The following is a 12,373-nucleotide window of genomic DNA, read 5'->3' as shown; positions in this document are numbered from 1 at the left end:
CAAGGGCAGGGGGGGGTCGTGCAAACGGGTCCAGAGCCGGGCCCGAGCGCAACAACGTGCTCGTCGATGCCCGGCCTGCCCGAGCCTCGTCAACGTCCCCGACGAGCCCTAGCCCGGCAGGACTTCCCATTTCAAGCTTAATTAGTGTCCCTTGGAAGGAGCCCCCCTCCCTAAACTGTGAAGCTGGCTGTTAGGACAATTAAGCAGCAGAGAAAGCGTCTCGGTTTCTGTGTTGGCGGAGACTGAGGGGCTCCATTAATATTTCAAGGCAGTAACTGTTGGAAGGAAGCGGGCTTGTTCCCGGCCCGGCTGGGGAAAGGGAAACAAACCCCCAGCAGCCGCCGCAGCCCCAGGTGCTCGAGCCCTGCCTGCCTTAGCATCTGCTTTACAGGGGCTGTCAGCTTCTTGTGTGAGGGGGAGAAGTTGAATGGTAGGCACAGCAAATATAGCTCGGCTTTCTTTTTGTTGCAAGGATTCAAAAAAAAAAAAAAAAAAAAAAAAGCAACCCCAAAACCCCTCACTTAAATTTCCCTGGGCAAAGAAACCACCCCCTCCCCCAAACAGCCTTCGTGGGATTAAGGCTGCCTACATGTCAATAGACCTGAAAAAGCCAACTCTCAAGTGAGCTGGGAAGACCAGTTTTAAAGCTGCTTAAATGTTTTCTCAGGTTGTGTTTTTTCCTGGACAAAACCTCAGGCTTCTGGACAGATTCAATAAGCTGCATGAAGGGGCTGTGCAAGGCAGAGTGTTTGTGGTGTCATTCCTCAGCTGCTGCATTTTGCAAGTGATTAAATTTTAATTGTAACAGAGATGACACTTCCCTGGCTATAATTTTAGCACGAGAGCGTCCGGGCACTGCTGCATTTATGGATTAAATGGGAAATGTGAGCCCAGAGATGGCAGCTCTTGTGTTTGCAGAACCTCTCTAGTTTTATTTTTTCCCCCTCACAAAATAAGCTGAGCACCACAGCAGGTGGTGAAAACCTGGTTCTAAAAATGTTTAGTGGAATGAAGAGCTGTAACTAATTTTTATTTCTGTATGTCAAATCTGAATGCTCCAGAATAAGCCACAAATGCATTTCACTTTTAATTCTAGTCATATCTTATTTTAATACCGTCCCAACGTAACTCTGTTTTTTCAGGGTCACGGTAGAAAGCCAAACTGCATTATTGCAAGGGGAAAACTGGTTTGCAGATGGAGAAATAGCCTTCAGGTCTTTTTTTCAGTGTAGGTAGCAGTTTGGTTTGCTTTATGCTGTTGGGAGTTTTTAACAAAATAATACAATTGTTTCAACGTTTTAATTGTGTTGTTTTTTCTGCCTTTGGATTTTATTCATGGCATGGTTAGCTTAAAGGTAGAAATATTTTGTCAAGCATAAAATTAAGGCCTGGAGGTAACTTTCAAATAACAATGAACTTGTTTCCCGTTTAGTTTAAAGTATTACTTTACCTGGTTTTCACAAAAAGAAAACACAAGAGAAATATGGTTGAATGTTTCTTACATATAAGCCTATAAATAGAAATTAAAGCTCAGAAGTAGTATCAGTAACTTACACTTAAGCCTATGGGAATGGTATCTTTATGTAAAGTAGCAATTTATAGGACATTTGAACCCTCTGGCATTTATTTAAGGTTTAAAAATATATTTCTAGCATGAGCATTATGAATTTTGTCACTTGCATCTGAAAACATTATTACACAAGATGCAAAGTGTATTTCTGCAGGTGATCTGTTTCAAGTTAAACCAGGACAGTCGAAAAATAATGCATATCCAACAGTAAAGAAAAAGGGGAACATTGCTGTTTGCAGTAGTGTTCGTACAAGTACAAACACAAGTTTTGTTAGCATAGCTTGTCATTTCATGGGAAATGAGGGTGTTCAGCAATTTGTGGGAGGAGCTGAGAGCCTTGTAGGAACATATTTTAAACCACACAGTCTTCTTTCAAGCTTTTTAGTAGTATTGAAATTTCAGTGATGACAATGGGAGAGATTGACAAAGGCTGGACAATCTCTTGCAAGGTCCTCTCCAGTATCTTTGACTAACTTTAACTGCCTTCTGTTGGGCAGGTGAAGTTTGATTGCCTTTGGGGAATTGTCCCTTATGACTTCAGCTTAGAACTGCATTGTAGGATAGTTAGGACTATTGTCATTCCTTCTTTTTTGCCTCTCAGGTTTTTCACTTTTCACGTGTGTTAAAGGTTAATCAGCATTTTCCTCTCAGAAATTGTTGCATTTATAACATGCTTGACAGCTACACAGTTGGTGTTTTTGCTTCCCAACATGATGCAGAATGTTGAACAATAGGAGGAACTAGCTTAAGCAAGGAGGCTGGATCTGTTTTTCTCCAAATAAAACGATTTTGGAAATAGATAGTATAAGTAGCAGTTCTTCATTAGATGAATCACTGGTGTTATAAATCAAGGGAACAATAATAATGGTCACTTTTATTGATATATATCCACTGTATCTGAAGTTAGCTTGTCACAGTCAGACAATCAGGCTTTTCCTTCAGCATTTCTTCTGAGATATTTAGATGTGACAGATCATTAGTAAATTTGTTCTATAGAACAGTCACTCATTGGCAGAAAGCTAAGTGGATGGCCCAATAGGGTTTCTCTTCTTCATCTTCAGTGTTACACATGCAGTCATCATATACAATGTTTATTCAGCCAGCATAGACCCAGTTCCACTATGTTTATGCACATTAGAAAGTACCCAGAAAAACTGAATAGGAATAATTTTGGTGGCTGGGAGTGGCAGGGTCAGGGCTATATATTATTTTCATAGATATTCCAAGGTGTAATACGACTTATGAAGACATTGACTAACGTGTGGAATCTTATTCTACATTCTTGTCTCATTTTTAAAAAATGTCTTCAGCACACCACTACCCTAGAAAAACCACAGGTATGTGTTGTTCTTTTCCATAGTAATTCTATTTGAGAATGGTAGGGATGGGAAATTCAAATTAATTAGATCACAGCATCTGGAAATCCATGGTTGCCCTTTGGCTTGACCTTGCATTACTTGCTCACCCAGCATGAAATGACTTCAGTGGGATTTTTCAGTACACAAGGACTGTTCTTGATACAAATTCCAGCAATATGCATGGGTACTGACATCTGAGTACTAAAAGGCTAGCTCTTTTACTGATTCCAGACATAAAGTACATAAGATGGGTAAGCTTACTGTAACACACTTCTGTTATAATCAATCATTTATTATGCACTATTCAGAAATAGAAAATGAGTTTGCAAAGTATTTGTAAAAATTATATAATATATTTGTATACTGCTCTATTTATGTCTAAATTTTATGCCCATATTTTAAAAAGCAATTAGGGTATAATACAAATCCAGGGTCAAATTTTCCTGAAGACCAATTTGTGACAGAGTATCCTACAAGAAGCTTAAGCTAAAAACCACACAGCAGTAATATATTATAATATATCTTCATCAAAGGATTTAGATTATTATACTATGCAGATGACATGGGGAAGATGTGTTTATGCAAGGTTTAAGAACACAGAATAGAGTATAATAGCTTCTGCTAGAATATGCAGTATTTAATGTACAACTAGTACTCCAGCCTAGTGCAAAAAATAAAAGAACTGCAATAATTAGATCTGTCCTCCAAAGCATGGAGTCAGCATAAAGAAGTATTTAGAAGGCTTTTATAGAAAAACAATGTTCCTGTCCTTATGGGTTCAATAGTTTATCCATGACCTGAGAATTCAGTCAGAGAGGGGAAGATGAGCATGGATGGAGCAATAAGCTTTTTATCTATGTATGGGTAGCTTTTAGAAGAAAAAAACTGCCACTTTGTCATACCTTTACAGCTTACTAAAATGTTGTAGATATAAGACATTCTAAGACAGGCTTGGAACGCTGTTGTTCTCAAGTAGTGTGAGCTCATCCAGAGTCTAAAATACAAAAAGCACTTTCATGATATATAGTGAGTATTGTTTTTGCTAAAATGGCTGTGGTTAATAGGATCATGGTTACTTTTTTCCATAATTTATTACAGCTTTATTTTTCTACTCAGTGGGCACATCTGTATGTGGAATTAATGCCATTCAATAAACTACAGTGCTTATCACACAAGAGTCTATTGCTCCTGGGCACATGATTACATGTGAGTCCAGGATCGCAGCACATTGAGCCAGGTAAGAGCAGCACCAGGTGGCAGGGGCCTCCAGGGTTCAGCTTGCCAGCCTGGGCTGCTTCTCCACACCCCGGCTCAACGTGCTGTGGAAGGGCTGATGGGCAGGAGGGTGCTTCAGTGTGGGGCTAGCTGGCAGGCCCCAGCCAGCTGCGGCAGTGTCTACACATGTGCTGCTGTGGAGTTTTTTACTCTGAAACAGTATAGTACTGGTAAATACAAGTTAAATTAGTTTATTCCAGTCTAACAGGGGCGCACGTGTAGATGTGCAGTGTTTATTGTGCATCTAATTTACTGCACAGTAAACTCATGTACACATCACCTGCTATGACTGATTCAAAGTCCACTGAAGCTGATTCAAAGGCTTATATTGTATTGACTTTGAAGGGCTTTGGATCTGGCACCTACTTGAGCCATTCTGTTGGTAAATGATGAACCCCTTAAATTCTTGGAATGTTTAAAGCATGTTTGTGCCTCTTAACTCTCAAGTTCGGACACAGTGTAGAGCCATGAAAGTTTGATTTTAGATATTCTTTGAAGTAAACAATGCACTGTAGGAAAACATTTAATGATTAGATTCTGTTATAATCAATAGCCCCTACCCTTGTTTTCAAGCATAATATACTCTTATTGTTAATGATTGTACTTTAGTTTGTGGTGTTATTGATCATTTTCACTGCTTTTATTTTAATAAGTTACAAAAACTTATTTCTTTTTTGGGGGGGGTTTAAAGTAACCAGAGTTTATGCATAAAAATTCAGTTATGCTTTTCTTCAGTGATTGACTTAAGTGGACTTTGGAACAGCCCCTGAATCCATATCAGAGAAAAAGCTTACATGACTATTAATTACTTGTACTTAAGCTGGGATACCGTTTTCTGTGATGTCAGAGATAGAGGCTTTTGACCCATTGTTTTTGGTGCAGATCAACTATCTTGCTTGGCTTCTTACTATGCTCATGCTTTCACAAACAAATGAGCAGCGAACAGCTTCTTTGGGTAGAGTCATCCTGTTGAAGTCATTGTAGTTTCTGGAGTTTCAGTGGAAGAAGAATGTCTCCTGTACTGTAGTATAAGGATAACTAGTCTTTTAATAAGATACTTAACTGTAGAATGTGTGATTCAAGTAAAACCATACAGTGCAAGCTTGCCTACCACATCACAAGAACCTCAATAGTGATCTTTTTATTTGACGTTGAAACCCCAGGATGTACACAAGTAGATGAAGAAACTGCCCTAACCCAAGAAGATGCCTATCTATAGGACAGGCAAAAACACTGGAAAGGGAGACAGAGTGGCAAAACTTGCCAAGGATCTCAGTCTCTTAAGATATCCATCAGATGATATTGCCTCTTCCACACAGTCAGCTGATTGATCGACTAACTCCTTAACTATATGCCCAATCAGATTGGATTTGTAAATGTTCATATTTTGAGTTTTTGAGCTGTCATTAAAGACAACTGGGATTCTGTTTACTGAGAACTTGAAGATATGAGATCCCAATAATATTTTATTGAATTGTCTTTATATGTTAATGTATATACTGAATTTTCTATTATTATATATTAATTCACTGAATTATTTTTAACATGTTTTCCATAGTTATTCTGAAAAAAAATCTCATCTTGAAGTCTGTCAGATTGCAGTTTTGTTTAGTTTTTAATCTGCAAAAGCATAGATCTATTTTACATATCAATATACAAAGGGCAATTTGTTCAGAGAAGAAGAAATACTTTCTTCTTGGCGAATTAATTTTATGAAGTTTATTCAATCATATTATGAGCTTTATCAAAGGATTCAAACACAGTTGTTGTGGTTCTTGAAATCTCAAATTGAAGTTTAGCTGTTCATCTATAAATATTCAATAATTATATTAAAACAAAGGTCACTGCAGAATTCCTGAGAGCATGATTTGTGTTCATTATTAACAAGAAATATAAAATGCACTCTATAATAAAGTTGAACATGAGGTAAAATACAAATTTACAAATTATGCATAATTTATTAATATTTCAGTGTCTGAACTGTTTTAGATGCTAGTTAATGCTCAAGGGGAAAGAAAATAGGATTTTGGGGGTTGTTTCCAGTTTCTTTAATCTGCTAAGGGAGTTATAAAAAAAAGTTAATTTTGATGGGCTAACCCATCATTAGAATTAATAAATATAGTTTCTAATAAGCAATGCATAAGACTGGGTTTGATATTTAAGTTGGAGGGGGCTAATATTTTAGTTCCTATTTGAGGCAGATTCCCATTATTAGCTATAGAATTTGGCTTAAATAAGTATGGTATAATTTATTTGAGAAAGCATATTGTAATGACAATAGCTTTGCCAGCAGCATGACTTGATGGTTTTGAGTTGAATCTGTAACCTTCTAACTCAAACTTTTTCTAGGATTAATTTTGGAAACTTTGATATTTAAATGAAAGTGCTACAACTCAAAGGTAGCCATTCTGCTTTTCTTCCTTCCACCAAAAGCTGGTAAATACTGTAATTCCCATTATGTTGTCTTTCAGTGTCCCCCTTCTTATTCTTGTAGAGATATAATCCAGAAGTGAAGGTTGAAAAACAAATGGCACAAATAGCATAATTGAAATCTATCGATTTCTTTGATAATGTATACTGATGACTTTTGGAAGTAAGCTGTGTTTAGTAGCAATTTTAAATTTATTTTGTAAATTTTTCTTTGAAACATCAAAAACACAGTATTGAGTATAAGCTTTGATTTTTTTTCATGAAGGTTTGATGGAAAATGAAATGATTCAAAAAGAAAAGTTATCAAAATCATCCATTTTAGCAATATTTAAGTAGCATGCTTCACTTTTTTGCATCCATTTTCAGTAATTTTAAAAAGTTTGAAATCTGTCTTTAGCCCACATTGTTCCTTTTGTACTGATTTACCCAGCTACCAGTTATATCAAGATAGTATTTTGTAAGTAGAACAGCTTTTAATGTTTCAGTCATGACTGAATATTTGTGCGCTAATCTAAACCTGTTGATTTTGAAAGGCAATCTACTTTAGTGAAAATGTTATTACTGACTTCTGGGGGAAAATGTGAGAGCAGCTCTCTAATCAAATATCACTTTACTTTAGAAGATGGATGTCTGACTTAGTAAAAAGATGAACAGACTGAGAACTCCCTTCTTCTACCTGTGGTTAGAATCCAGTGTAATACCCCAATTATTATTCAGTCCTGCTTTATGCCACTGTTTTTGCTTTATGCTGTTGAGAATTTTTGACTAAGGTCATAATACTCAATATTTCTGACTAAGGTCATAATACTCCATTTAGGGAGTTATCAGGAAACAGCTGCTCAACAGGCCATGTCCAGACAAACACGGCTGTGCCACATCTGTGGCACCACATACCGCATGTTCAGCTGTTCCCTGCATTGCAGGGTAGTAGCATGGGGGATGGGGTGTTTTGACGCTAGGATATCCCAGGGTCAAAAGAGCCAAGGTAAAAAAAAAGTGGAGCAGCCCATGTGGAAGAAGAGTGTACCACCCAAAACTGGAGCCTGGCCAGCTGGAGCCATACTCCAGCTGCTGGCCAGGCTCTGAGTGGTGGGACTGCTGCTGCTGCAGCCCCAGGAGGCCTCCAGGAACCCAGGTGAGGGTTCTGGGGCCAGGCCAGTGCTAGCCCTACCTCCCCTACCTCACCCGAAGTAACCTGCCGCACGGCAGAGTGCACGTGGCACAGGTGTTCCCCTAGGGACAAGTAGAAGCAGCACAAGGTATGCAGCTGCTTCTTGTCCCCTGGGAAACAAAGGTCCATGCTCATATAGATGTGACCACAGTGTTTAGTGCCATGTTTCACACAAGAATCAGAATTGCTTTCCCAAATGACTCTCAAATGACTAAATCAGCTTTGGTCTTTTGCTGTCAGTAACCCTCCTCTCCCAAAACTAGGGGCATGATCCATAAGCCCTACTCATGCATATTCTATTGCTGACCAGTAAGGAGTTGTGCAAGCTACTGTGATAGTGTGCATCAAAGTGTTCTTCTGTGGTTGGTATATAAAGCAGTTAGCAATTGTTCCAGTAAAATCTAAGCTAGGAATTTAAAATTCAGGGGGTTCAAACCCTGATATTGGAGGGAAAGGACATTGGAGGGAAAGATGATTCTCTTGTATATAATGCCCATAATGAAAAGACCCTTTCCAAGTAGGCTTTGCACTTATAAGTTACAATATTGTGCAAAATGATAGGGTGAACCATCAAAATATATTCTACATTTCAGTCAGCTCTTGTCTCTTACTGGCCAGTGCATGTCTTAAGCAACACCTCTCATTTTGCGATCCTGTTCTTTAACTTTACCTGTAAAAAATCATATTTTCACCCCATTGATTCAGTTCCTGGAACTGGCTAGATCAGTGCTTTTCAACCAGGGTCTTGGGGGACCCTGTGGGGTGCTGTGAGATCTTTTGAAGGGCGCTACGAGGCATGAGGAGATAAATGCAGACTTAGGCTCATCCCTGCCTGCTGCTGCCCTACTCCCACTGCCTGGCCCTTCTGGAGAGGTAAGCACTATAATAAATTAGTTTTTGAAATGGGCTGCTACTCAATTCATATAAGTCATGGATGGGTGCCTTGAGTCTAACAAAGGATGGTTCGACTCTAAAAAAGTTGAGAACCACTGGATTAGTTGGTGACCAGCAAACTTGCAGGTGATCCATAATGATATGTGTAAAGATTGATAGGTGTGCTTCATACTCAGGGGTAGAGAATCTAAATGAAGGAGGCCAACAGGAAGCTGGCTCTCAAACAAGACATTCAGTAGCTCTGTGGGTCCTAGCCCATTGCTACCCTACCTTTTACACTTTTTTTTTTTTTACTCCTTGGTCATGGCCACGCAAAATAAAAATGTTAAAACTGAGTTTGTTGGGAAAAACAAACCATGTCCACTGTGCATTACTTGCTCAGTATTGTTGCACATGGCCTGACCATGCTTGGGACCCACTACTGTATATTAAAATACGATAAGCAGAGCAAAGCAGTATTACAACAATAAGTCATTCTTTATGGTTATAATAGGATAGTAAATTCAGAAAACCAAAACATAAATGTTTTGTTTGGCTGAAATTATCTGGAGAAATGGCAAAAATGGAGAACTATAAACATATAACATATATGTTATTATTTGCTAGAGTTTCATTTTAAGAATGAGCAATCAGGTTAAGTGGAGCAAAAGATCATTTTGAAATATTTCACCACATCATGCAGATTATTCATTTATATGTTTTATATAGCAGGTTAAATGGACATTGTGTCCATTTATTTGGTTCTAGAATTTAGATATGCTGTAACAGATGCTAAGGATTAGTCATCTGTTCTTCTGCAGGATGGGTAGTAGAAGAGAAACTTTGAACTTCCTGGATAGCTCCTAATCCTTTACAATACAATATCTAATATTTTAAGCAGTATAAAACCCTGACATTTAGGATACTTTAATATATCTGACTAGTCTAATTTTACAGTATAATTTATAATTTCTTCTCCTTTTTTATTTCTTCCCAATTAATTAGCTAATTATCCTTTCCCTCTGTTCCTACACAAGTGACTTTATACTGTAGGCGTGTCTACACACTGCCCTATGACGACGTAGTAATGCATTGTGTTGCCATATGGCACGTTATGGCACTGTAGTGGGCGATCATGTGTCTCTACACACGATTGTCGGCTTTGTCGCTGTTGCAGTGCACTCCCTGGGTATAGTGTACCGCTATGGCAATGTAGTGGCAAAATCTACTCTTGCGCTGCATGCGTGGACCAGTAAACACCCCTACTGCGCTGTGCTTTGGTATTTCCAAAAGGAAATACTAAAGCACGGTGCCGTAGCAATGTCGCTGTACAGAGATGTGTAGCTGCGTTCTGTGTTCACCTAAAATCTACAGAGACTTGTTAGAGCAATTCAGCCTTATAAATCTTTCTCTGTTCTCTTCTCAAGAGCTAAGGTCTATGTAGAATTAATCAGCAAGAATGGCATTTTCAGTTTCTGTTGTCCATTTTTATTTCTGTTGAATATGTTCAGAAATTTTTGTGGCATTTATGACAGATTTCCTGGATTCTAAAAGCTTGTGTACTTTTTATTAGTTGAAGAAAGCCCAATACTGAAAAATGGTTTATTGATTTATATTTGTCAAACACATTACAATAGATCAATCTGGATAAAAAACTGGAGTCATTCGAGTTTTGGATAGCAATTACACATACTTCTGGAGGAATAGTCTTAACAATTCTGATTCTTTTGTGACTTTCATTTTGTGTAAATATATAAAGGCAAAAATGCAGTTGTGTGAGAAGTGGACAAAAAGGTATTAGAAGCTGCCACCATTAGTGAAGTGGTGAGATTTTCATGTGAATCAAGAGGGAGAGATTAAATTATAAAAGGCATTAAAGTTAAGTATAGGAGTGGGGCCACAAAGAGATTCACTGCTCAGAAAGGTATGCGCCCGAGGGATGATCAGAACAATGAGCTGTAATGAAAATGTCAGCACTAGCATTCAGAATAGACTGGAGGGCAGAGAAGTAGGCAGCTGAGAAAAGCAAGTCATGTAACAGTAAGTTAGAATGATCTGCTGAAATACTGTTTCGAAATATGGAGTTTATATAATCAGACTTGAAAATGTAAGTCGATATCTTTTCCTAACCCCAAGTATATATTGTCAAATAATGCTATGGTGTACTGTCAGCCACTGGTTAGTGAATTCTATCAGTATTTTCATTATGGAGCTCTCTTTTCGTTTGGGTTTATAATTTGGCTATAAAATTTCACTCTGAAATGAATCTGCATTTAAAAAATCTCAGCCTAGCAAGGGTTTTCTGCATGAAATGTCAGTAAAATTGGTTTGGGCTTATTTACTAGAAAGAGGGGAAAAAGCTTTTGCATGGTTTACTTGATGTTTTTATATGAGAGATTTAGAAATATATATTTTGTAATCCCTAAAGGTGTTATGTGCATGAGATGTCCAGGCAGGGGGTAATCCCTAAAGGTGTTATGTGCATGAGATGCCCAGGCAGGGGGTTGGACTTGAAGATCTACAAGGTCCCTTCCAACCCTACTTCTATGACTTCCCAGATGTATTCATTATCATAACAATGATATGGATCTTCATAATGTATACTATCAGCCATTGGTTTACATAGTAGTATCAATATCAGGATGTTACGTTTTTAAAATATTGTTTCAAGTCTTAGTCTTTTATTTTGTGGCCATTTAGGGCTTTGATACTTGGTGAAGAGGAAGGTAGGTGAGGCTATTTGGGTAGATGTGATATCTTTTATTAGACCAACTGAGTAGTTGGAAAAAAATTCTTTGCAAGCTTTTGGGCACAGGCATAGGAAGTCTTTGCTGTTCTGAGGAATTCCTTTATCCAAAAGTGATTTTTCTGGGCAAACAAGGAAAGATTGTCATAATGTTCCAGAGAGAGGTCTGTCTGTTTCACAAATACTGAAAGTAGATGTATGACAGGACCCAGAGAAAAATATTGGGAGAGGTTTGCATGGGCCAGATGGGTTAATTCTCAAATCTTTTCCTTCCAGAATCCTGTGTTGTGAAGTGAAAGAGAGGCACTGTCTGGCACATCCTCTTTATCAGGAATTCTGCCATTACAGGACAGGACTCCCTCTGGCAGGCTGGCAAACATATCGGGGGGGGGGGGGGGGGGGGGGGGGGTGAAAATATTCTGTTTTTCTGGAAAAAGTAAAAATTGATAATGCTTTTTTCTTCTTTGTTTCTGTTTTCTTGGTTTCCTTCCCCTTTCTTTTCCCTATTTTATCACTGAAAAGAGAGAAAGGGGAGAAGAGAGAAAAGTAATACAAACATTTAAAATAAAAAATGAAAACCAAAAAAGTCATTTACTGGCAGCCCCCACTTAACGTGGTTTCACTTAGTGCTATTGCGCTATAGCGCTCATTTAAAATTCATACCTTATTTCACTTACTGCTACAGCGAAGCTGACTCAGCGCTCAGCAAAGCAGCAGCAGCGGTGGCAAGAAGTGGAGAGTGGCAGGGGGGGGGGGGGGGGGGGGGGGGCTCAGGTTTTTTTTCTTTTTCTATTCCTTTCGATAGATGAACATTACTTGTGGTGTTAATGATACTGGTGAACATATAATACATTAAGATGATGGCAGAATAACTTGAAGGATAGCCAAGCACTTTTTCATTCAAAACCCTAACCCTCAGGCTGTGGAGTGTATACCATCACATTGCTGGC

The 12,373-nt window shown here is 38.4% G+C and overlaps 1 protein-coding gene across 1 annotated transcript in view; it reads left to right on the top strand.

Moving 5' to 3' along the window:
• The window catches only part of ADGRB3 (adhesion G protein-coupled receptor B3), a 738,716-nt gene that overhangs the window by 4,552 nt on the left and 721,791 nt on the right, over positions 1-12,373 (top strand). The gene's annotated exons all lie outside the window — the stretch shown is intronic.

The sequence above is a fragment of the Alligator sinensis genome, unplaced genomic scaffold (assembly GCF_000455745.1).
Source record: "Alligator sinensis unplaced genomic scaffold, ASM45574v1 scaffold499_1, whole genome shotgun sequence".
Classification (NCBI taxonomy): Eukaryota; Metazoa; Chordata; order Crocodylia; family Alligatoridae; genus Alligator; species Alligator sinensis.
The sequence above is the reverse complement of the archived record's forward strand: the minus strand, read 5'-3'. Positions and strand labels throughout refer to the sequence as shown.